The sequence below is a fragment of the Myotis myotis genome, unplaced genomic scaffold (genome assembly GCF_014108235.1).
Source record: "Myotis myotis isolate mMyoMyo1 unplaced genomic scaffold, mMyoMyo1.p scaffold_m19_p_6, whole genome shotgun sequence".
Lineage (NCBI taxonomy): Eukaryota > Metazoa > Chordata > Mammalia > Chiroptera > Vespertilionidae > Myotis > Myotis myotis.
The window spans coordinates 67,532,006-67,556,152 of NW_023416368.1; the positions used below are offsets into that span (position 1 = coordinate 67,532,006).

General features: G+C 36.3%; 1 pseudogene; it reads right to left on the reverse strand.

The window, feature by feature from the left end:
- Positions 1-10,666: 10,666 nt before the first annotated feature.
- On the reverse strand, positions 10,667-22,649 carry LOC118658483 (annotated as a pseudogene).
- Positions 22,650-24,147: the final 1,498 nt, after the last annotated feature.

Consider the following 24,147-nt stretch of genomic DNA (forward strand, 5'->3'; position numbering starts at 1 on the left):
ATATCATTTTCTATTAAATTATTGTTAGTTAATTATTTTCAGAGTGTAAAAACTACACCAAGTGCTACTTGGATAAATGGAGAGTTCTCTCCATGTTAGGCAGTTGTCCTAAAAGGGAGAAAAAGTTGTGATTACTGTCCATACATACAAGGTCAAGAATTCTGTACACTATAGGTTTGTTGAAAGTAGAGAAAGTATTACCTAAAACTTAGACAAAAACATGAAATAATTCACAAATAATGCAAGTTTCTCCTCTCTTAAAGATAAAAACCAGTTAACTTGCTATTGACACTAGTCCTCCCTTATCCGCAGTTTGCTTTCCATGGTTTCAGTTACCCTCAGTCAACTGTAGTCCAAAAATATTAAATAGAAATTGCCCAAAATAGACCATTCATAAGTTCTAAATTGTGTGCCTTTCTGAATAGCATGCTGAAATCTCTTGAGTCACCATCCATTCAGCCCAGGATGTAAATCACTCCTTTGTCCAGTGTCTCCATGGTGTATACACTACCCACCCATTAGTCATGTAATAACCACCACCATTCTCAGATTGACTGTGGAGGTATGTATCTGTGCTCGAGTCAAACCTTATTTTACTTAATATGGCCCCAAAGTGCAAGAGTAGTGATGCTGGAATATGGATATGTCAAAGAGAAACCTAAAATAATTCCTTAAGTGAAATGGTGTAAGTTCTGGACTTAGTAAGAAAAGAAAAAAAAATGCTGAAGTTGCTATGACCTATGGTAAGAATGGTAAGAATGAATCTTCTATCAGTGAAATTGTGAAGAAGGAAAAAAAATGCGCTGGTATTGCTGTTGCACCTAAAACTGCAAAAGTTACGGTCACAGTGCATGGTAAGTGCTTAGTTAAGATGGAAAAGGCATTAAATTTGTGGGTAGAAGACATGAACAGAAAACATGTTGATTTATGGCAACATGTTGTGCCAGAAAACACTGAGCCAGTACAAGACTTCAGCAAGGGATCCCCTGAAACCAGTGACATTAAACCACTTCCTGCAAGTGAGGGATGGTTGTAATATATTGTGAGAGGGACCATAGTCACATAACATTTTTTACAGTGTATAAGTATGATTTATTTTGCTATTAGTTATTATGTTACTCTCTTACTGTGCCTAATTTATAAATTAAACTTTATCATAGATACGTATGTATAGGAAAAAACAGTATATACATATAGGGTTAAGTACTATCTGTTGTCTCAGGCATCCAATGAGGGTCTTGGAATGCATCTCCTGCAGATTTGGTGGGACTTCCATACTTTAAAAATATTGATTGATTGTTCTCTAACTGCTATGCTGTGAACTTGAAACTGGAGAAAAAAAATATGAATAAATTGCTACATTATCTCATTCCACAAAAAGCTCCCACTGTTTTGAGGGAGAAAACCCGCATAAATTAATAATTTAAAGACAGTACAATGAGTGTTATGATAGGAATTATGTCAAGCAGGTCTCTTCCTGAACCAATATGAGGACACTGAAATGTGAATTAATTGTCCTCTATAAAAATAAAAAATTTAGAGATAAGCATGACCTCAGACAAATAGCTCAAACAAAACTATTAAAGATCAAATTTCTCCATCATGAGCCACCTTAGTGATATGAAACTCCACCCCTGCAAATACAGGTGTGTTCATAATGTTTTTAAAAAAACAAACCATAGGATCTAGAAATCTCACATGAAAAACACTAGAATCTAAGAAAAAGGAGAGATTCTCTTCTAGTAGCTCATGCACAAGAAAAGGGTAGTCCCCCCACCTTAGGGGATTCAATTGTCCTTCCCTGAATCACATTGGTTTTGATTTGGTTATACCAGGACACCAAACTCTGAATAGATGCCTAGACCGAGGAGGGTGAGAGGTACCAGTGATAACTGGACCATTGTTTCACAAATGACCAGATCAAGGGTGGCAAATGTGACAGAATTTCACCAAAGGTCTACATAGAATACTGTGGGAGAGACAGGTCCAATGTGAGACAAGACTTGTGAGCTTTGAAGAATAAGAGTTATTAGCCAGGGAAGTATGGTAGGAATGCCATGCCTTCTAGAAGAAGGAACACAGGTGAAATCAAAGAGCTGTTAAATAATATGGAGTTTACATTTTTAAAATGTTTTGTTTTGTACCTAAAACATGATTACTAGATAGACACAAATAGAGTGGTCAGTCTAATCTAGAAAAAAAGTCAAGCAAATATAAAATTCTTAAAATATGTATTTAAAGTGTATTTCAACATAAGGGTTTCTTAGAGAATATCTCTTAGGCATTCATTAGACCATCCTTGCAGTGATATGATTATTCCTATTATTTAATAAAAATTTTTAAGAGTAATATAAATATGCTAAACCAAAGCAAAGTGTGATTTACCATTCAGATTATCTAAATGTTGATCAGAATTATTATGGTCAACCTGATTATCTTAGGAAATCAAATTTTAATAAGGGAAATGCCTTTGTGGTAACCAATACATCATTTAAAAATAGAAGCTATAGATTTCAGAATTAGTTCATCTTAAATAGATTAGAGGTCAACAAGAAATTGGTAAACTATCATTATTTTCCATATGATTGTTTTAATATCTCAAGTAGAAAATTTAACATTATATATAAATCTAGAGGCCCATTACACAAAGAGATTCGTGCAATAGGCCTTCCCTTCCCCTGGTTGCCAGCACCAGTTTTCCTCGGGCACCCGGGACCCAGGCCTGCGGCTCCGGCTGGAGCCTTCAGTCTTTGCTTGGCTCTGCAGCTTTGTGCCTACGTATGCAAATTAACCACCATCTTTGTTGGGTTAATTTGCATACTCTCCTGATTGGCTGGTGACCATAGCAGAGGGATGGTCAATTTACATGTTTGTCTATTATTAGGTAAGATATTCAATCATTTGTTGCTAAATATATTCTGTAAGAGTCTTCTTTATATATTGAGTAGTACCTAAGCTTATCCATTTTATGGATACACTTCAAAACTCACTACAATACCATTAACTAGATTTATGCTATGTCAACAACAGCAAAGCGTCATCAAAGATCTGAGTCCACCATTTGAAGACCTATAAAGTAAAAAAGCTTCCTTGACATTTTCAGAGTGAGTCATGAGAGAATGATAGCTGGAATTTTCTCTTTCTCTATCATACTTTTCAATTATTATTCTGAACTTGCACTCTCATTTCTCAAATCTGTTTCTTTATTCAACTCATTAAAAATTGGCTTACATCCCACCACTTTACTAAAAATAGTAGCCTAGATTTCACCTTGTTTTCTCATACTCATAAACTATCTTTCGCAACATTTGACACCGCAGAACATGCTCATCATTGGCTCACATAAAAACAACTTATTCTGTCTCTTCTCTACTTTTACTGAATTACTCATCTACCCTCTCTTTTGCTTGTTTCTCCATCTGTTTCTCAATTCTGGTGTTTCTTAGATTCCTGACATAGGTTTTATGTTTTTCTTCCTCTACACCTAGTATATCCATTTCTTATTGGATATTAGATATATTATTGGTGCTATATTTCTAACCTGAATAATAAACATATACTTACACACTCTATAGCAAACTGAAATAATTAGTTTTCATATATCCTCTTACCAACTTTCTTCAATTTCCCTCATTATGAACATGGTGCTTTAGTGTGGTATATTTGTTACAGTTGGTGAGCCAATATTGGTACATTATTATTAATGCAAGTCCATAATTTACATTCAGGTTTAACCCTTGTGTTATATCTTCCATGGGTTTTGACAAATGCATAATGACATGTATCCACATTATTGTATCATGCAAACTAATTCAATGCCCTAAAAATGCTCTGTGCATCTATTCATCCCTCCTCCCTTCCCTTTATTATACATTAGCATCCGCTGATCTTTTTATTGTCCATAGCTTCCTTTTCAGAATGTCATGTAGTTGGAGTCATACAGTTTGTAACTTTTAAAAATATATATATATCTTATTGCTTTTTTACAGAGAGGTAGGGAGAGGGATAGAGAGTTAGAAACATCAATGAGAGAGAAACATTGATCAGCTGCCTCCTGCACAACCCCTACTGGGGGTGTGCCAGCAACCAAGGTATGTGCCCTTGACCAGAATCCAACCTGGGACCCTTCAGTCTGCAGGCCGATGCTCTATCCACTGTGCAAAACCGGTTAGAGCCAGTATGTAACTTTTTCAGATTGGTTTCTTTCACTTAAATATGTGCATTTAAGGTTCCTTTGTGTCTTTTTGTAGCTTGATAGTTTACTTCCTTTTATCACTGAATAACATCCCATGTATGAATGTGCTACAGTTTCTTTATTCATTCACCTACTGAAGAAAGTCTTGGTTTTCCAAGGTTTTGGCAATTATGAATAAAGCTGCTATAAACATGTGGAGGTTTCCTGTGGACATGTTTAAAACCCTCTGAGTAAAAACTAAGGAGCTGAGTGCTGGGCTGTATAGTAAGAGGAGGTTCAGCTTTGTGAGAAACTGTCAAACTGTCTTCCAAAGTGGTTGCACCATTTTACAGTCCTGCCAGCAATGAAGGATTGTTCCTGTTCCACATTGTTGCCAGCATTTGGTGTGTTCTGTATTTAAGCCATTCTAAAAGGTGTGTAGTGATAGCTCATTGTTGTTTTAATTTGCAATGCCCTAATGGTATATAATGATGAGCATCTCTTCATATTCTTTTATGCAACCTTTTTATCTTTTTTGGAAGGTACTTGTTCAGATATTTTTGCCCATTTTTAAATTGTATTGTTCATTTTCATATTGTTTTAAAATTCTTTGAATATTTTTTAATACTAGTCTTTTATCAGTTATGTGTTCTGAAAATATTTTCTCCAAGTCTGTGGTTTGTCTTTTATTCTCTTAACAGTGTCTTCTGTACTGCAGACGTTTTTAATGTTAATGAAATTCAACTTATCAATTATTTTTTATGCAACATGCTTTTGGTAAAGTTTCTAAGTCATTGCCAAAACTGAGCTCATGTATACTTTTCCTGTGCTAGCTTCCAGAAACTCTGTAGTTTGGGATATGACATGTAGACCTATCATCTATTTTGATTTCATATTTGTGAAAAGTCTGAGGTCTGGGGGGTCTAGTGGGTTTTTTTTGTTTGTTTGTTTGTTTTTGGTTTTTTTGTGGGTTTTTTTTGCATGAGGTTTTCCCAGTTGTTCCATCACCATTTGTTGAAGAGACTATGCTTTCTGCATTCATTTACTTTTGCTCTTTTGTCAAAGATCACTTGACTATATGGTCCATTTCTGCGTTCTCTAATGTGTTCCATTGATCTATTTGTCCTTTTGTTTCACCAATATTACACTGTCTAGATTAGCATTGCTTTGAAGTAAGTCTTGAAGTCTGGTATGACTTTGTTCTTCAATATTGCATTGACTATTCTGAGTCTTTTGCCCTTCAATATGTTTTTTAACAATGATATCAAAACACAACCATTCTTTATTTTTTTCTCTTTTCGTCTACCCACCACCCTCACCATCATCATATTATAAACACAGTTATCTCTACCTATGAAATATCTCTTCCTCATGAAATCCTCTCTCTTACTCATTGTCACTGTTTTTATTCAAATCTTTACTTTTACCTGTCATAAGCCATCATTCTTTTCAGTGGTATTTTTGCTATTGATCCCTTCTATTTATATCTCACTTCCATGTTGCTGTCAAAGGTGTCACTTTTAAAAATTGAGATAACATCTACCTCAATTAACAACATTTGAGGAAATTCATACAGTCTTAAACATTCAATAAGTTTTAATTCATACACACTCCTTATAATTATGGCCCCAGTCAAGACTTGGAGAATTTTAATCCCTTCAGAAAACTTCCTCAAGCCTACTTCCAGTCAATCCTTATTCCCCATAGCAATTAAGTACTATCCTATCCAATAATAGACAACCATGGTAATTGACCATACCTTCTCTATGCCTCCCATCGGCTAACCAGCGAGATATGCAAATTAATCACCAACAAAGATGGCGGTTAATTTGCATACATAGGCACGAAGTGGCAGAGTGAAGACTGAAGGCGTCTCTGGCCAGACCAGTGAAGACTGAAGGCTGCTCTGGCTGGAGCAAAGGCCTGGATCCCGGGTGCCAGAGGAAAACCGGTGCCAGCAGCCAGGGGAAGGGAAGGCCTATTGCACGAATCTTTTCGTGCAACAGGCCTCTAGTGATTTATATGATAACAGATCAGTTTGACTTTTTTTGAACTTCACATAAATGGGATTCATACCATAGGTCTTCTTTTGTATCTGTCTTTGTTGATCACATGCTTTTGAGATTTGTCCATTTTTTTTTGTATTTAAAAGTAGGTTATTACTTTTTTATTGATGAGTAAGTAGTATTCCATTGCATGGATATATCACAATTTGTTTACCTACTCTGTTATTGATGAGCATTTGGATTATAGCCAATTTTTTACTATCTATATATGTAAAAGGCTAACATGCTAAGTGTCTGACTGTCCAACCAGTCGCTATGATGTGCACTGACCCCCAGGGGGCAGACACTCAATGCAGGAGCTGCTGTGATGCACACTGGCCATTTACAAAGAAATGGCACCATGGACCTGGCACCCACAAAGCAACACTCTGCTTCCCCAAAGTGGAACACAGGCCCCTCCACCACCCCAGAGCAACAATCCACCAAATTTCAGCCAATGCTGCCAAAACCCCATGGCATAAAATGTGGCTCACAGCCCAGCCCAGCCTGGAAACTGGCTGTGGATGCCAGATAATGACATCACATAGCAACACCTGGCTTCCTCTTCCTAGCGACAGGCCATTTAACAATAAGTGGCACAATGGACCTGGTGCCCATAAAGCAACACTTGGCTTCCTCCATGTGGGAAACATGCCCCACCACCAAATCACAGACAACACTGCCAAGACCCCATGGCGCAAAATGCGGCCCACAGCCCAGCCCAGCTCAGAAACATTGTAGGCACTGGGTAATGACATCATGTAGCAACGCCCAGCTTCCTCTCCCTAGGAACTAGCCTCCTTCGAGTTTCTTCAGCCCAGGAACATGACTTGCTTTATAGCCATGTGGAAACATTTCACACTTTAACCAAATGTCTGTGAAGCATTTTCCCATGCCTCATCTCATTTGATCCTCACAGCAGTCCTGGAGTAGGAAAAGTTGGGGTGCTTCACTGGGCTGGAAAAAGTTTAGCTAAATCAGAAAGCAGGTCTAATTAAGCAAGTTTATCTATACTAGAGGCCCGGCACACAAAATTTGTGAGCAGGTATGGTTCCTCATTCACATTGGGCCATTGGAGCCTGATGGCTAGGGGAAAGGACCGAGAGGTGGTCAGTGTGCCTCGTAGTGACTAGTCGAGTTCTGGTTGTTCTGCCATTAGGGTCAATTTGCATATACCCTTTTATTATATAGGATATATAAAACTCTCGCTGGCACTAATCACATCTGTGTGTTTCCATCTGTCATTGTTGATCGTGAACTTGGTTAACACTTCTATTATAGAGAAAGAGTGAATAGCAATATTAAAATATTTCCTCTGATTAATTTTCTTTCAATGTGCATGAATTCATGCTCCAGGCCTCTAGTTATGAATAAAGTCACTGTGAACATTCTTTTGCAATTCTTTTTTTGCAAACATATGTTTATATTTTCTTTGAGTTAAAAGCCAGGAGGGGAATTCCTGGGTCATACGTAGGTTTACTTTTTAACACTGTAAAAAGCTGCAAATCACTTTTCTAGACATCACTTTTCCAAAGTGATTGTACATTTTATACTCAGAAATTCTGGAATGCACCTGTTGCTCTATATCCTTGATACTTTTTTTTTTCCTTGATACTTTTTTTATGTCATTAGTCCTTTCAGTTTTTGACATCTGCTGGTTATTTAATGGTATCTCATTGTGGTTGTCAATATGGTAACTTCGAAATTAAATACTTCATACGTGCCCGCTTTCATCACTTCTGGTGGCTTTGTAGCTTCCTGCTGGCTTACAAAATAAAATCCCTACTTCCAGAATATATTGTGTGATGTGTGCACACTTCTAGTCTGGTCTCTACGTTTTTCTCATTCCCTTGAACATCTTTATGCTTTCGTGTATGTTAATTACTTTCCATTGAAGAACCTTCTTTTTTACTGTCTAGAAAAATAATTTTTTAATCCTCACCTGAATATACATTTATTGATTTAGAGAGAAGGGAAAGGAGAGGGTAGAGAGAGGTGGAGAGAAAGATAAAAGCAAAGACATCATTGATGTGAGAGGGAAATATTGATTGGTTGCCTATGGTGCATGCCCCAACTGGAGATCAAATCCACAACCTTCTGGTGTATGGGTTGTTGCTTGAACCAATTAAGCCACCTGGCCAGGGCTAGGACAATAATTTTTATTTGACCAGCTCAGATACCCCATTTCTCTGAAAACTTCTATTTCACTATGCAAAGCTAGATACTCCTTCTCTATGCTTCCAAAATATATTGTGTTTTATATTCATGTGTCTATTTTTGCTCACTTATCTAGTTTATTTTAATTATTTTTAACATACATATCTTTACCAGAAGACTTTGATCCCCAAGATCATAGTATATATACAATTCATCATTGAACCCTAAACTACATAATAGTAACTGTCAATCAAAAACTATTAAATGAAAAATGAGTAACATGCTTACTATCTCCTTTAGTTTTTTGGTTTTTTTTAAAAAATATATTTTATTGATTTTTCACAGAGAGGAAGGGAGAGAGACAGAGAGCTAGAAACATCGATGAGAGAGAAACATCGATCAGCTGCCTCCTGCACATCTCCCACTGGGGATATGCCCGCAACCCAGGCACACGCCCCCAACCGGAATCGAACCTGGGACCCTTCAGTCCGCAGGCCAACGCTCTAGCCAACGAGCCAAACCGGTCTCGGCTCCTTTAGTCTTCATTCTAGGAAGCACGTCCTGTGTTTCACAAAAAATGGAGAACAAAACATTTATATTTACATGAATGACATTTGAGTTTTGTTCTCTATTCAATGCAAAAAAAATCTATCTTCCAAAATTTCTAATTTTTTATTTTTTTAAAATATATTTTATTGTTTATTTACAGAAAGGAAGGGAGAGGGATAGAGAGTTAGAAACATTGATGAGAGAGAAACATTGATCAGCTGATTCCTGCACACCTACTGGGGATGTGCTCACAACCAAGGTACATGCCCTTGACTGGAATCAAACCTGGGACCTTTCAGCCCGTAGGCCGACACTCTATCCACTGAGCCAAACCAGTCAGGGCCAAAATTTCTAATTTTTTTCAAAATAGACTCTAAGTGTTTTAATTGGGCCAGCCTTAGTAAAAGAATCAGTAATCAATTATTAAATTATATTTTTAAAACTTTAGGCTTTTTCACATATTACATACTCAGTAAGATATATAAGTATTAGTTTCAGCGTTAATACTGATATATAAGAATTAGTTTCAGTAGTACATACTCAATGAAATGTATAAGTATTTATAATACTTAACTTACAGACTTCCTGGAAATTTTAACTAGCCTAGTTTTCCTAATAAAATGTCATAGAAATTCCATTTCTTTTTAATCTTTATAAGAGTTAGTGACAAATAAAGGACAAATAAAATGCATCTAAAATAAATAAATATGTTAGTAGGTATCAAAATACCTGGTAATCTAATACCGGTTGATATCTTGGGTTGCCTAAACCTTCTATCACATTCACTTTACTGGCAATGGCCTGCCCCCTGAGCAAATGCATCAAAATGCCAGATATGAATTTTTCAAACCTCGTGACTTAGCCCTGACTGGTGATACATGAGAAATCGGAAGGGACACTTCTGGAGAAGATATTCCTCCCTGAAAGAAGAAGTCATATGTGGGTACGACTCTTTAATCCAACAGGCCAACCTTTCTCTCGCAGTAATGAATGGTCTCTGGAAACCATTTTATGATTATGAACTGGAGGATGACAACACAATGTGCTGTGTGCGTCTAGGCCACAGCTCTCTTCTGGAAGCACTTCTCTGTGCACAGGGATGAGCCTCGAGATGGAGATTTATAGAACATGTTTCAGCTCTGGAAACCCTGACTCGAGTTGGAGCAATCAGATTCTCTTCCACAGGAATTAGGAAATTGCATTGAGAAATTCCTGCCAGTCTGGGCTGAACACCAAAATGGAGCTGTAAATGCAGAGTTTGATGTTGAGACTGCCAACTCAGTGAAAGAGGATCAGCAGGAAAAGAAAAAAAAAAAGAATAAATGAAATAAATGTGCAAATCCTTACCTCGATGTATTTCTGCCATAGTTATTTTTTCCCCTTCTAACTAATATATAACTTATTGAACATTATGCTCATTATTTGTTGTTTATTTCCGACAACTAGAAACTTAGTTACATGACTGTCAGGCATTTTTTCCTTTGATATGTACCAAGTGCTATGAATAATGCCTGGCACATTGATGGTCTCCAATTTTTATGAATATTAGTTTCAAATTGGGTTCATTTAGGAGCAACAGACTTACTTTTTGTAATGTGTAATCTTGCTATAGATTTATTGTTCAATTTTTGTGCAGTTTTAAAAATTCAAAAGCATTTGGATCCAGAGAATTTCAATAAAAGAAAAAAAATTCTGATTATAAATGGAATGGAGCAAAACAAGTTTAGAATTGATTGGAAACTTACAGGTCAAAAAGTAAACTAATTTCCAAGGTGAGATATTCAAATTTACTCATAATTGGCAAAACAAGTGGAAAACACTAGGGAAAAAAAATTCACAATGTGTTTTAGAAGTTAAATTGCCTTTTGAATCCCTGAACTGAGTAAGCAGAAAGGGAAATGGAACAAATCTATATCTATTATACCTATAATAATAAAAGCATAATATGCTAATTAGACTGGACATCCTTCTGGACAATCTTCTGGATGAAGCTGGGGCTGCGAGGGAAGCCTGGATCCCGGGTGCCAGAGGGAAGCCGGTGCCGGCAGCCAGGGGAAGGAAGGCCTACTCTTGCATGAATTTCGTGCATCGGGCCTCTAGTATATAAATAAAATAGATAGATAGACGACTTGCCATATTTTGACTTGATTAAATTAAACATGACCCTTAATCTGTTAGTATTCAATTCTTTTGGTTGGAATGTTAATATTTGCTCTGTGCATATTGAGAAGATATAAATTTTCATATGATAAATCAACTAGTGTCAGATTTGCTATAATAGCTGTAGGAATATGTAGAAGTCACTAAACATCAAAAACAATACCATTAAGTCATATTTCACAGAAATGTATACACTTTTGGTGAGTTTCACAAAAGCAAACTGTTGTATGTTATATTTCTTTTTAACCTTTTCAATGTCAGGATCAATTCTGAGGAAACAGATGTTCTTGCCAAGGGACAATTTAACAGAACAGACCATAACAACTACAAATGCTTTATCGCTTATTCAGGCTTTCACATAGATGTCCTTATTTAACCCAAATAACAAATGAGTGAGAAGTAGGAAAGTTAGTTTTATTAGCCCATTAATAAGTTAAGGAAACAGAGGCTTATAGCCTATAAAGCCTAAGTCCCCTGTACAAATTATAACAAAAATACTGCAACTGTTAAAAATTACAACTTTCTCCCGATAAAACAGTTTATTATCTGCAAACTCAACTGCCTTGGTTGCTCAACTCATTGTCATGCTCTTTCTCCCGTCTCTTAAAACCCACAGAGCAGGCAGAGTAATTTTGCAAATTTTCCTAAAGTATGTATTAAGTATATATTATGTATATGTATATATAAAGTATGTATTGACTATATATATATATGTATATATAATTATGATTCTATACTTAAGAATCATAAAGAGGTTGCCTTGAACCTAGAATACCAACTGAAACCATTAACTCCTCACATGGCCCCTTTGGTATGTCCCTGCCAATCTTCCTTCTGTTTTCTCTCTCCCTTGCATTCACTGCACATAACCCCAATTCCTGCCCCTTCAACATGTGATGCTATTAAGTAACAAGGACTTTATACTTATTTGTCTTTTTTAGAATCCCCTTCCATTAGATCTTTTCAGGGCTGACTTCTTTTCAATGTTTAATCTCAATATAAATATTACTACAGCATAGCTCTTCCCTGACTTGCCTTGCCCAAGCACCTAGGTATTCCCAGTGGTAACTGCCATATTACCTTGTTGTTTTTTGTTTGTTTTTTCTTTTAATTGAATCTATCTGTACCTGAAAATTACTTTATTTATTTTGTAAATATTAGTATTGCATCCCCTACCTCCCCCAATGGAAAGTCAGTAACTTGAGGATGGTGATCCTTTCTGGTTCCCTACTATATGTCTGCCACTTAGAATTCAGAGTAAGTGCCATATATGTTTTCTAATTGGGAAATTGGGGTTCTTTGTTCTAGTCCTAGCAAATTTTAACTACTCTAGACTCTTCTCTAGGTGTTATTGGTAGTTTCTTTGGAAAAATATGGTGATCTTTATGATTTATAAACTTTTTCATATTTTGATCAACTTTAATTTAAAATTTTCATTTTAAACATTTGCAGTTTAATGAATCATCTTCAAATACAACAGTAATACCACACCAATGAATTTGACATTTATTGTTCATTTTGGAATACCCTTATCCTCTTTACATGGAAAATATTAAAATTATAATTGCTAGTTATTTTCAAGCTTTCTCTATACTTTTTACTTTTACTTCAATTAATTAAAGTAATAGATTATATTATTACTTAGTGTAATGTTGGTTTTACACTCAAGTGGACCACTTAGTTTATTTCCATTCCTAAAAGCTAACATTTCCAGTGCTAAATTTTAGTCAGTTGACAAATATTGCACCCGTGTATCATGCTCAAATGTCATAATCATCATTCCTGAATCACTCAAAATAGTATTATCAGCATATAGGGAGAATACTCACATTTCATTTTAATGCAAGATATATCATGGATTTCTGCCAAAGTGTCTAAAATACAAAATCCAGAGAAAAATAAAATGTTGACTTGCTGACAAAAGAAACTTTTAAAAATGGATGCTTCATCAACATTTTTCTTAGTATAAGCAGAAAAAAAATATTTCAAAAAATTCCATGTCTAAAAAACAAATTTAAAAAATACACACATATGTTCTCAATTGAAATTCTTACTCGTTTTCAAGAGAAAGTCCTTGTACTGCAATTTTAAGTGAGCAATCAATTTTTTGCTGCAAACAAGTATTTTTTATGGACAGGGTTACATGTTTAGAATATTCTAAATTAAGCATTAAAAACATAATTAGATGTGTAAGGATAGAACTACTATATCATTTAAAACTATTTAGAAAAAAGGAAGTCAATGATTTAAGTCAACACAAATCATTGCCCTTTCTTCTGATGGATTTAGTAAAAGAGTGCCCCCTTGTGCTTTTTGAAACTTTACACAAACAGCAAAATCTACTAATATTGGGGACATTTTGTAATTTAAAAATAACAAAGCACCCTCTTATCCTTAAGATATAAACATATTTTCTTGCACATGAAACTACTTTAATTTTTAGTTTAAATGTATTTTACTGGAAAAAGAATAAAGTGCTTCATGGGGATTGATCAGAAAGTAATTTGAAGAAAACCACTAAATATTCTATGACTCCAACTAATGGAATGTGCTGTTTTCCATTTTTATGCCCATTTGGAGGCCCTCTACAGATAGACACTCTTTGTAGAGAATAAAGATGCTGAGCCCACACTGGTTAGAATTTTCCTGATAGTGTCACATAATTTTGACATGTTTCAGGCTTGTTCTTCATTATGAACCTAAGGGCACAATAGAAGGGCCTTATGTCCCTCTTAGTCCTCAGTGGGACTTGGGTGATGTCAATAGGGAATTGTTTGTATAGATCAAAAGAACAGCAAAGCTAACTTTGTGACTGAGCATGCCATGACCTTGGGACCTTTAGATCTGAAATACTGGACAACACTCCAAGGTAGCATTAAACTAAATGCTTTACCAATGGGCAATTTAGAAATTCAGTTAATGGAAGTCTGGGGATTTTATGCAAAATTACTAGACTAAGTTTACCAGTATTCATACTCGGTCAGTAATTTATGAGCAATGTATCTGATTGAAATTACAGAGTATTATACTTCTTTTTAAGAAGGACAAAGAACATTTACATGTGATAAAACAGTTTGTTCTGAAATAAATTTTTTTTAATATATATTTTATTGATTTTTTACAGAGAAGAAGGGAGAGGGATAGAGAGTTAGAAACATCGATGAGAGAGAAACATCAACCAGCTGCCTCCAGCACACTCCCTACTGGGGATGTGCCTGCAACCAAGGTACATGCCCTTGACCGGAATTGAACCTGGGACCTTTCAGTCCACAGGCCGATGCTCTATCCACTGAGCCAAACCAGTTAGGGCATGTTCTGAAATAATTTATGACTCCATATTCATATCCTCTTCTGATCATGTAAAGAAATGATCTCTCAATTTATTCAGTTAAAAAATAATACTAAAGGGCAGGAATATGGGTTGGGTAAAATAAAAGGGCAATCAATAAAATAAGAAAGCAGAAAGGAACAGCAGTCTTCCTAGTAAAAGTCATGTGTCTGCAGTAGACCAACTTTGTAGGCTACTTGTTATAAAAATTGGAAATATCAACTATATCAATAACAAATATTCTCCAAACCATCCAGATTTCAATGCCATCAGAGGATAAAGCATTTGTAAATGGTTCCCATAATCATTTCCCTAGACCAGTTTTTCAATCAGAGTGGGGGTAATTTTAACCATAGGGGCATTTGGTAGTGTCTAGAAACATTTTTTATTGTGTCACAAATGGGCTGGAGAGGTTACTGACATCTAACGGGTAGAGCCCAGAGATGCTGCTAAATGTCCTAAAATGTGCCGACCATGTTGCAATAAATAAATAAATAAATAAATAAATAAATAAATAAATAAATAAATAATCAATCTGGTGGAAATAGTGTTGAAGTGGGAAACTTACTCTAGATGTAGAATTTAAGATTTAACCGACATATATTGCTCTCATGGCTAGAATTTTTTTTTAAAAAAAAATGCTTTTTCTAAAAAATTGATTTGAGAGAGAGATGAAAAAAGAATGAAAGAGAGGGAGCAGCATCAGTTTGTTGTCCCACTCATTTATGTGCTCATCACTTGACTCTTGTATGTGCTCTGATGAGGGGTCAAACCCACAACCCTGGCACATGGGGATGACACTTCAACCAACTGAGCCACCTGGCCAGGGCTCTTAGCTACATTTTGTATGCCACATCTCAAAATTCTTCACTTGAAAACACATTGAAAAATATTCCTAGGCATTTGTAAAGTCTTCTAGAACGGTGATTTTTTGTAGTATTTTGTAATACTTATTGAATTTATTGGGGTGACATTGGTTAACAAATCTATACAGGTTTAAAGTATAAAACTCTATAATACATGACCTGTATAGTGAATTCTGTATTCATCATCCAAAGTCAAGTCTTTCATCACCATTTGTCTCCCTTTACCTCTTCTAACTCTCCTGACCCCTTTTCACTCTGACAATCACCATAGTTTTCTGTGTCCTTTTTTCCCTAAATCTCTTCACCTTTTTCACCCAGTCCCCCAACACCCCTCCCCACTGACAGCTGTCAGTCTGTTCTCTGTCCCTATGAGTCTGTTCCTATTGTGTTAATTTATTTAGTTCATTAGATTCCACATATAATTGAAATCATAGGGTACTTGTCTTTCCCTGACTAGATTACTTCACTTAGTTAGCATAATACTCTCCAGGTCCGTCCATGCTGTCACAAAAGGGAAAATATCCTTCTTTTTTTTTTTTTATAGCTGAGCAGTGTTGCATTATGAAAATGTACCCCAGCTTTTTATCCACTCATCTACTTATGGGCACTTGGGCTGCTTCCAAATCTTGGCTATTGTAAATAACACGGCAATGAACAATGGGGTGCCTGTATTGTTTTTAATTAGTGTTTCTGGTTTCTTTGGTTATATTCCCAGAAGTGGAATCTCTGGATCATAAGGCAGCTCCAGTTTTAATTTTTTGAGGAAGCTCTTACTGTTTCCAACAGTGACTACACAAATCTTCATTCTCACTAACAGGGCATGAGGGTTCCCTTTCTTCACATCCTCATGAATACTTGTTGTTTGTTGATTTATTGATGATAGCTATTCTGAGATGTGTGAGGTGATATGTCATTGTGGTTTTGCCTTTCTCTAATGGCTACTTGAGCATCTTCTCATATATCTATTGGCCATCTGTATGTTCTCTTTGGAGAAGCGTCTATACTACACAGTTCCTTTGTCCATTTTTTAATTTAATTTTTTGTTGGTGTTGAGTTGTATAAGTTCTTTATAAATTTTGAACATTAACCTTTTATCAGTTATGTCATTGGCAAATATATATCGGTAAAGAAATGTTATGTGTATAGAAAAATTATGAATGAATATGTAGAATCCTAGCTTTATGACTCTTCCTACACCATATGGTTTCAAGTTCCCACTCTGCAGCTCAGATATTGGTGCGGGGTTCAGAAACCTGTTTGTGTAATATACCTAGGTGATTATCACATAGGAAGTTACAGATTACATTTTGAAAAATGCTACTTTAAATTACTCTTAAAATGTCTATCAGTTAGGAAAATATTATTTCTTTATGCAACTTTATTTTACAAATTTAAATGCTAAATATGGATTTTACTAAACATATTTTCTTATTTATGGCAGAATCGAGTCTAAAAACCAGCTTTACTTTGAGTAAAGTGTGTTAAAGGACAGGGAGATACAAATAGATTTTTTAAAATATGTATTTACTTTCATGTGAGCAAATAGAATAATTTGCTTTTATTTTCGTTTTGTTTTTAAAAGTCAAAATTTATAAGGTTTTGGAAAAGAGTGCAAAAGAATCTTGGAAATCATAGACCACAAAGGTACTTTGAGTATCTCTAACAGGTGAGGAGAATTTTAAGGTATTTATTAATTGGCCATTAATTATTCATATTATCTTTGTCTAACATAAAATCAAATAAAACAAATGAACTTAATAGCTCTACTCAATTAGTGAAAAATGAAACTACAGAATGTACTTGTAAATCTCTGAGGAATAAATTATATCTTTGTGTCTCACAGCGCAGCCTACAAAAATGACAATTAACACTCTCCTAACTGTGAAGATATATAAATTTCATTCATTGAGATTTTAAATATAAAACTTGGGTTTCATAATTATGTTAAAGATATACTTATATTTAAACAAAACTCTGACAAATTCCAACTTTGGGGGAAAGACACTACCTAATTGGTCAGAACAATTGAGCCAGAGTATTTATTCAACTGAATCAAGCTTTCCAGATAATAAGAAAACCATTTAGAGATTTGGGTTAATAAGCATAATAAATCTTAAAACAACACCATTACAAAATAATTTAGCCTTCACAGCTTACTATATAATTTAAGATCCCAACTGAGAATGTATTAAAATAAACCAAAAGGTAAATCCTTAGAATTCTAGTCAATTTACCAGAAAATGGCTAAGCTTATCCATTTTGCAAACACAATGATCAAAAGAAGCCTTGTACTAGTATATATTCTTAAAGAACATAGTCACCATTAAATAAAGATTAAATTCTTTGCAATCAGAAATTTTAATAATATAACTTTAGCATTTCAGGATATGTCATCAAATCATTACTCACTTATACTACTTTGGGCTAAATGCAAGTTTTTTTGGCTTTAAATGAAAATTCTCTCATCCAAAATTACTGTGGCCATTAACTATGCAATTCCAAGTTAAACCTGACTCACTCATCATCTCTTTGTTAGCCATGCATAAAGATTCGTTTTAGTGGTCTCTATAAATCTATTGCCAGGAATAGGAGAGAAAAAGGTGAGAAACGACTTAGATTTAAAGAATGAAAGTAATAGCTTTTAGTCCTTTGTGTTTCAGTTTCTGATTTGCATATCATTAACATTTATGTTGTTGAAGAATGACAATGTGTTTAATATTTAAAGAATTTTACACAAAACTATTTCAAAAAAAAGGAGTATGAAAATTAAGATTTACTTCCAATTACAGTTTATGTTCAGTATTATTTTATATTGGTTTTATGTGGACAGCATAATGGTTAGATAATCCTATACTTTACAAAGTGTTCTCCCCAATATTCAATATTTCCAGTACCCACCTGGCACCATACATAGTTATTACAATTTAATTGACTATATTCCCTGTGCTGCACTTTATAATTGACTGGCTAATTTCTAACTACCAATTTGTACTTCTAAATCCCTTTACCTCAGATATGGAGAGCAGACTGGTGATCACCAGAGGGGAGGGTTTTGGGGGGGTTGGGTGAAAGAGGTGAAAAGATTGTATCAATTTAGCTGGGCCTTGGTGCCCAGATATGTGGGCAGACATTATTCTGTATGTTTCTGTGAAGACTTTTATGGAGATTAACATTTAAATGTGTGACCTTTGAGTTTAACTGATTGCCCTCCATAATCCTATCCATCTGCCCTCCAGATTTTGAACTTGCCAGCTCCTTAATCACATGTGTCAATTTCATTAAACAATTACTTTTTATACATAGACATCCTATTTGGTCTGCTTCTCTGGAGAACCCTGACTAAGATAAGGGATTTTATATATATTTTATTATTAATAAATCTTTATTGTTCAGATTATCACAGATGTTCCTCTTTTTTCCCCCCATATCTCCCCTCCACCTGGTTCCAATCCCACCCCATGCCCTTACACCCTGCCACTGTCTTCATCCATAGGTGTAAGATTTTTGTCTAGTCTCTTCCCACACCCCCACACCTCCTTCCCCACAAGAATTGTCAGTCCACTGCCTTTCTATGCCCCTGCTTCTATTATATTCACCAGTTTATTCTGACTTAATTTTTAGGTCCACTTGTTGATAGATATTTATTTGTTGCCACTTTGTTGTTCATAATTTTTATCTTTATCTTTTTCTTCTTCCTCCTCTTCTTAAAGAATATTCTTCAGCATTTCATATAATCCTGGTTTGATGGTGATGAACTCCTTTAGCTTTTTCTTGTCTGTGAAGGTCTTTATCTGACCTGCAATTCTACATGATAGTTTTGCTGGGTAGAGTAATCTTGGTTGTAGGTTCTTGCTATTCATCACTTTGAATATTTCTTGCCACTCCCTTCTGGCCTGCATGGTTTCTGTTGAGAAATCAGCTGACAGTCGTATTGGTACTCCCTTGTAGGTAACTAACTGTTTTTCTCTTGCTGCTTTTAAGAGTCTCTCTTTGTCTTTAGTCCTTGGCATTTTAATTATGATGTGCCTTAATTAGTGTGGTCCTCTTTGGATTCCTCTTATTTGGGGTTCTCTTCACTTCCTGGACTTGTAAGCCTATTTCTTTCAACAGGTAGGGGAAGTTTTCTGTCATGATTTCTTCTAATAGGCTTTCAGTATCTTGCTCTCTCTCTTCTTCTGGCACCCCGATAATTCAGATGTTGGTATGTTTGAAGTTGTCCCAGAGGCTCCTTACACTATCTTCATATTTTTGGATTCTTTTTTCTTTTGCTTTTCTGGATGGGTGTTTTTTGCTTCTTCATATTTCAAATCTTTCACTTGATTCTTGGGATCCTCTAGTCTGCTGTTGAATCTCTGTATAATATTTTTAATTTCAGTCAATGTATGTTTAATTTCTGACTGGTCCTTTTCCATTTTTTTGGTATTCTCATTAAGATCCTTGAAGGTCTCACTAAGTTCCTCAGAGGTTTGTAGAAGGTTCTTGAGTAGCCTTATAACTGTGGTTTTGAACTCTATGTCCTCCATTAGTTTGCTTTCCTCCATATCTTTCATTTGTGATATGTTTCTTTGTCTCTGCATTTTTGGCTGACTGCGAGGACCCTCTGTGTCTACAGTGGAAGAATTGCTGTGCTGGAGACATCCTTATGGGGTAGGACTTGCTTCAGTGGGGCTTTGGTGCTCACTGAGTCTGCTTCTTGAGTTTTCTCCCTTATGGGTGTGAGGAGTTGAAATCTGGTATCTAGCCAGGGGTACTCTGGCTCCTGGTTCTCCAAGTCAACCACTGTGTGTGTCCACCCAGCAGTAACTACAGCGATATCAGCAAATTTCTCCTCCTTGTTTTGGGTTTGGAAATTTTGGAGCTCGCTGACCCAGCTGCAGTTTGTTAGGTTAGGCTGCAAAAACGCAGGTGGTTCCTTTGCACCGCTGAGCACAGCTTGCCATGGGATGTAAATTGAGTAGGGCGGGGTCCCAGAGAATCACCAGGGCAGAGAAAACAGCAATGGCTGTCATCAGAGTCTCCCCGACTCCGGGCGACTCTGCGCAACTTTGGGCCTCTGCGTGCCCCAGTCCCTCCGCGTCCCTGAGTCCCGTGCCCCCACAGCAACAATGATCCCTGTGAGCAGCACTTCGAGAAAGCCACCCTCACTTTCCGACCTGCTGCAAGACTGTCCAATTTCTCCTTGTAGGAGTCTGGAACGCCAGAGTCTCGCTGTAAATGAGTTCAGTGCATTCAAGAGCTTGTATCCCCTTCTGCCACGCACCCAGATGCAGCCCGGTTCAAATGCGCCTCTACGGAGGTGCATTTGAACCGGGCTGCATCTTGGTGCCTCTGCACCTCCTACCCGGTCTCAATGCACTTTTTCCTTTCCTTCTAGTTGTAGAAGTTCCACTCGGCCAGCTTTCCCGTGGTTCTGGATGATAGCTGCTTTGTCTTATAGTTGTAATTTTAATGTTGTTGTGGGAGGAGGCACGTACAGGTTTATACTTTATGCTGCCATCTTGTTTCTCTGCCAGGGATTTATATTTTTAAAAAATTATGTCATCTGCAAAAGTACAATTTCTCATTTTTTTGTTTATTTTTTTAATTTTTTATTGAATTTATTGGGGTGACATTGGTTAATAAGATTATATATGTTTTAGGTATACAGTTCTATAACACATCATCTGTATATTGTAGTGTGTTTACCACCCTAAGTCCAGTCTCCTTTCATCACGATTTACCAAATACTGAAATAAAACACAGACTGAAAGAAAGTAGGCAAACATAAATATACAGCCCAATAAATGACCTCAAAGAGAATGTCCATATAATCACTGCCCAGGTCAAGACCTTACACATTTATTTTTGGTATATAAGAGGACTACTTTCTGTCCTCAACCAACCACCCTCTCTCCTTTTTTTTTTTTAAATATGTTTTAATTGATTTTAGAGAGAGAATGGAGAGGAAGAGAGAGATAGAAGCAGCATCACTGAGAGAGAAACATTGATTGGCTGCCTCCTGCACGCCTCCTACTGGGGAACGAGCCCAGAACCCAGGCATGTGTCCTGACTGGGAATCAAACCAGTGACCTCTTGGTACATGGGCCGATGCTCAACCACTGAGCCATATTGGCTGGGCTGCAGATATTTTCTTAAAGAGGTTTTATTTGATGACTCAAGTAACATTTTCTGAGGTAAAGAACGTCACATCACCTCTAGAGACATTTTTCTCTTCCCACAGTCCTGACTTGAGGTGAGGGAGTCCCTTTGTGATGAGATCAGTTTATTTCTAGCTTCTAAAAAACCCCATGTTTCTCAGTAGCTCAGATCAAACCAGATTCCCCCAGATTCGGGTAGAACTAACTCAAATACCTGAATCAGTTCCAGAAGCACCTCTGGTTTTACTGTCAAGGGTCAGCAAATCTCCTCTAGGCCTCAGCTCAAGATACACAGTATTTGGTCAGCTTTGTATTTGTTTGCATAAAATGTTTTCTAATTCTTGTATAATTTATCATGTATATATTCCTAAAATCCTACTCAGGAACAAACCACCATAGTATGGGTTTCTAAAGTTGACCCCAGCCAACCTGAATCCAAGTCTCTGGGGATAGGGTTCTGGACACCTCCTTAAAAAAAAAAAAAAAAATGCTGTTACAAGTACCTCTACATGCTGAAGTATAAGAGCCTTTGCAATAGAACAACTATAAGATTAAATGGAAAAAATAAGTCCCAGCAAGCAGAGGCAGGCAAATTTGAATTTGAGGATTTAATACTAATGGGTGAATAATATTTAAAGAAAACAAAACAGATCATGAACACCTTTGCTTCAACAAGTCCATTTTCAGCTAGGCTCTGCATCAGTGTGCTGATACTTTCTTCTGCCTCTGAGAGCTTCTTCAGAACTTGGTTGATCTTGGCCTCATCAAATTCCAAACACAGAAATTCAGATTCCTGTCCAGCTCTTTTATAGCAACAGGGGTGTGTATCTGAGCTGAGTGCGACTGTGATTTGCCATCAACTCTCCAGTTTAGGCCCTGAAGCCCACTGTCCCAGCAGCTCTGGTTCCTCAGGCTCTCTCAGATCTTTGTCTTATGACTCTTCCAGAATTTAGAAATGATAGCAGCTTGATCAGATGTGATCCCTCCTTGTTTTTTGGTTTGAGCAGTCAAGAATGCTTCCAGCTGGTTGAAATCCATGTCTGCAGATGCAACAGACTTAAGAATCCCCCTCATCTTCACCAGAAAAGGCTGGAACTCCTTGGGTGGCACCTCCTGGTAGAGCTGGCTCCGCAGCAGCTCCTCAGGAATGCCCAGGTGCCCGTGGAAATCTTTCTGGGGCAGGCCGCTCAGCAGCCCGCTCAGGGACTTGCAACTCTCCTGCTCGCCTGCCATTGTCCCCTCTCTCCTTCTTAAAAAACATTTATTCTTTCTAACACGATAGTTTAGATTTGCTTTTTAAAAAACCTTAAAAACATGTCATTTTCCTGGGTTTGGCTATTGTAAATTATATTCATATTTTAAATATAATTATATATATATGTATCTATAAAACAATATTATATCTATCATATTATTACATGTTATTATATATATATTATTTGTTATTGACAGATGTTTGTTAAAATCTTGCAATATGATTGTCAAATGATCTACTTTTGATTTTAGTTTTGTCCAGTTTTACTTTTTATATTTTAGGGTATATGAAAGTAAAATTGTTATGATGTTGTCACAGATTGAAACCTTTAACATTGCAAAAATCCTCTTCATCTATAGCAGGAGTCCTCAACCTACGCCCGCGGGCCACATGCGGCCCCCCGAAAACATTTATATGTCCCGTTGGGTGTTTTTGCCGCTGCTGCCTGTTGCTTAGCAGCCAACTCGTCCTGGGCCCACAGTGCACATGTGTGGAATGTGCGCCGCACTCACCGACTCCCCTCCTTCTCTCTGTCTCTGGACTCCTCCTCTCTGTCTCGGGTGTGACCGGACAAGCCACGAGCTTGCCTGTGCAGAGCCTGCTGCTGCCTGAGGACCAAGGTAAGAACAAGTTAGGATTTATTTTTTTTGAAGTTAGGAGGTCTATTTTTTTTTTTTTTTATTTTGCAGTTAGTAGGGCCTTTTTTTTTTTGAAGTTAGGAGAGCCTTTTACTTCAAAATAAAATATGTACAGTGTGCATAGGAATTTGTTCATAGTTTTTTTTTAAACTATAGTCCGGCCCTCCAACAGTCTGAGGGACAGTGAACTGGCCCCCTGTTTAAAAAGTTTGAGGACCCCTGATCTATAGTAGAGTTTTTTACATTAAAACCTATGTTTTTAATGATATAGTTAAGTCAGCTTTGCTTTTGTGTTTCTATAGTATAGCTTTTCATGCTTTTCCTTTAGTTATGTTTAAATATTTGATTTTTATTCTTTTTTTTACTTCATTTCTTTGAGATTAAATGAATATTTTTATCGTTCTATCTTTACACCTAATAAGCTTAGTAATTAAACCTTTTTCCTTTTTTAATCCCCTAGTATAGTGATTACAGTATGCACCCTTGAGTTATCTAATACTGATATAAATAAGATGTCTACCTCCTTTTACACTTGCTCAGTCAAATATGGTAGACACTGGTCCTATTTGGTTATGTAAATATAAAGTTAAATTTACTAAAATTAAATAAAAGAAACATGTCTAATATATTTACTATTTGACCTTTTATAGAAATAATTTGCTGACAGCTGGTATAGGCACAAGTAAAGATATATAGATAAGAAAACTAAGTAAAGAATCCAGAAATAGACCTACACAGAGATCATCCATTGTTTGCCAGCAAATGTGCAAATGCAATTCAATGCATACAGTGAAGTTTTTCAGCAAATGGTGCAATACCAACTGGATATCCATATGCA